General features: G+C 33.8%; 1 long non-coding RNA gene across 1 annotated transcript; it reads left to right on the top strand.

Moving 5' to 3' along the window:
- Window positions 1–893: 893 nt before the first annotated feature.
- Window positions 894–1,801, top strand: LOC107761057 (uncharacterized). Its single transcript, XR_001642512.2, has 2 exons — window positions 894–1,156; window positions 1,502–1,801. It is a non-coding gene; the product is annotated as an uncharacterized LOC107761057 (long non-coding RNA).
- Window positions 1,802–3,389: the final 1,588 nt, after the last annotated feature.

Genomic DNA, 3,389 nt, shown 5'->3' with positions numbered 1-3,389 from the left:
CGGAAGAACCCTAATTCTTTCTTTCTTCTTCTCTTGATCAGTGCTTGGTCAAATAAACTAAAATATTCATTAGTCGATTGTTCTTGTTAAGAACAGACGATTAATGGTGATTAGCGTTCATTTATGCCTTTTGAAGTTTGGCCAAGTTCATAACAAAATCCAATTTTAGGTAATTTCCTTTTTCTTTCTGTTTACTTTTACCTTGTTATAATTAATTTGTTTTTATGTTAATTATTTCCATTAGCTGTATATTTTAGGATTTTTTAGTTTTAGCTTTTCCTTATTTCATAGCTGTTTAGTTTAATTATTTGTTCTTATTTAGCAAATTGGTCAAAGCATGTTAAAGTTTATTAGTCAATTACATGAGTTAGTTTAATTAGGTGTAACAGTTTCCTCCTTGTTAGTTCCAAATTGGTTTAAGGTCTTTTAGCCTTAGTGATTCTATTTAATTATAGACACCATAGGTGTTAGAATTCAGCATTGTTAAGATTTAACTAGTTTAAATGTTTTTGTTTTTCTGATTAATTGCAGCCATTTGTTCTTTTTTTAGACACCTTTGATTCAAATCCCCAATCCCTTTTAGGCTTGCCTTTGTTTGTCATGGTTTTGAAATCAGTAGAAACTTAGGGACCTAACTGAACCAAAAGTTTAGGTAGAAATGAAATAAACAGACATTAAAAGGTTAAAACTGGACTTTTACATTGAAAAAATATCAGAATGTTCTAGAAAGTGTACCAGCTGTCCAAATTAGTTTCAAAAGATGCTGAAAATAGACAACTGGACATTTTATCCACTGCAAAAAATGTTGTACTAGCTAGGAATTTAGGGTAGAATAATCCCTAAATGCTTTTTTTTGGACACTTTATATAAAGAAACGATTTCCCTTACTCTCACGGATATTTGAGCATCATTCTATGCATAACACTTCTGAAAAACCAGATTTCTAATAACCTGAAAGAATACCCAAAGTTTTTCACTTTTAAAATTTCCTAGGTTTCTTGTCTAGAAGATGGATTGAGTTTTGATGTTGTGATATTGCTGCTCGTGTGTTAGGTTTTTTGCACTGTCAAGGCTGGTTTTTGCCTAAGTGGTTGTGTGTTTGATTAGCTGAGATATTTCTACATTGGCCATTTGACCTTTATTTGGTCTTTTCTCGGTTAGTTTCTACGCCTATGTATGTTTCTTGCACCTCCTGTAACCAGTTGTTTGGAGTGGTTGAATACAAAACTGAATTTCTAAATGCTTTATTAGCTCATTTGTTTGCTTTAATGAACATGATTCCTCTAAATGTGTTAATATATCACTTCACTAGGGTATTAAAGTAGTCTATTTAGTTAAGTTCTTATCTAAAATAAAAGCAAGAAGGGTTTGAATCTAGACCTATAACTACTGAAGTAGCCTCCCTCCTTCTTTTCTAAATTGCTTACCCAAAGATATACTAGTTAAATGAATCTTTATCACACTGAAATCTGCATTCTTTTTTTTGTGTGTGTGAGAATAGCCAAAAATCAAACAATCTCAAAGCTGGAAGTTTGAAGTATCTACTTGTGAGGAACAGCTCCATAGCTAAATCCTTGCAAGTTGGCACCCTGTTTGAAGGACCTGGAGGCAGAAGAAAACCAGAAATTAAGGGAAAAGATTTTCCTTTTGATTATTTTTTTTTAGTTTTCTCTTGGACATTAGCATGATAAATTGTTGAAATGATAGACTATTAGTTATTTTGTACATTCATGGACTTTCAGCTGTGTAAAGGGACTGTTATAATTTTTTATTTTTTTTATAAATTTAGTTTTTTCGTTGATTTTATTAGTACAGGGTCACCACAATTAGCCCTCTTTTTCTCTTTATAAACATGTCTTATAGTTGTAACTGGGCCAGACTTGCAACCAGGCCCAAGTTTGGATTCATTCGAGCAAATCTGGACCTAGGCCTTTGGGCCTGGGACCAAAGCCCAAAATTCAGGCTTTTTTTATGATATAAGTGTATGCTTTTTTTATTTTGTAAATCGTCGATTAACTTTCAAGATTAGAAAATACGTTTGACTTTTGATGTCCTGAATTCTTTACTTAGGAAATAATTGAAATGCTTTAGTTATAAACAGGCAGATTTAGTTAAGTGTAAAGGTGGATAGGCCCAATTAGAAAACATATAGTAAATGGGCCCGCCTAACACAAGCCCAGTACGGGCCAAACGTCGTTCAAATTCAGGTGCAGCAAAGGCTTCCTAAATTCCTCATTTCTGGGCTAAATTCCAAGCCCAAGGCAGCTTTAAAGATGCTGATGGATCTTTGACCATGACGTAACGGGCTACTTCTAGTCCAATTTCACTTGCCCAAACGATTAAAGGTCTAGCGAACGCACCATAAATTCACGGATGATTAATAGATTTAGGCTTAACCTTAGGTTAGTTTCAAATAAGAATATCCTTAGATGGCATTAATTAAATAAACTTCTATTAAAATCAATTGAGGTGTGCCATGCCAAACAAATCCCTTAGCTCATGTCCCTCATAAAACTAGTTAACTCTTATAGAAAAAATTCGAGGCGTGTCATAAATTAAATTATCCATGCCCCTCACAAATGTTGTTTCCAAATTCGAACCTTCGTAGTTGCTTTAGGTGCGTTCTTTAAAAAATTCATCATAGCTACAGGTACGGTTCCCGTGACGTAGTTGTAATTTTTAATTACTAAATTCGGATGTACATTTCATGTGACCCAATTCTCAACAATGTTAAATAGAACGTGTCGCGAGCCGTGGGTACATTTCATGTAGCGTGGCTTGAGACGTATTTTAAATAGCATTGAATCTTCCTAAAAGCAGTTTTAAAATAATTAAAGCGGTTACAAAAGCTAAAATGCACAATAGTTTTAAAACATGTAATTAATCAGATAATTAGGCCAATTATTAATAGTTTAAGCGACCGTGCTAGAACCACGGAATCCGGGAATTACTAAAACCTTCTCCCGGGTTAACAGAATTCCTTATCTAGAATTTCTGGTTCGCAGACTTTTAAAATAAAGTCGAAATTTTCTCGATTTGGGATTTATATTAAACCAGTGACTTGGGATATTAAAAGAATTTCGTTTTATTCAAATCTAGCTATAGTGTTTCAAAGAACTATACAACAACAACAACAACAACAACGACCCAGTATAATCCCACAAGTGGGGTCTGGGAGGGTAATATGTACGCAGACCTTACCCCTACCCCGAAGGGTAGAGAGGCTATTTCCAGGAGACCCTCGGCTCAAAAAAAGCAATAGGAGATGATATATTAGTACCATAAAAATGCGTAATAAAAATAACAACAATATATAAGAGATACGAAATATGAAATACAGGATACGAAATACGAAATACGAAATAGATGGCTGGTATAGTACAACTAGA

This window comes from Nicotiana tabacum, chromosome 1 (genome assembly GCF_000715075.1).
Source record: "Nicotiana tabacum cultivar K326 chromosome 1, ASM71507v2, whole genome shotgun sequence".
Taxonomy (NCBI): domain Eukaryota; kingdom Viridiplantae; phylum Streptophyta; class Magnoliopsida; order Solanales; family Solanaceae; genus Nicotiana; species Nicotiana tabacum.
The sequence above is the reverse complement of the archived record's forward strand: the minus strand, read 5'-3'. Positions and strand labels throughout refer to the sequence as shown.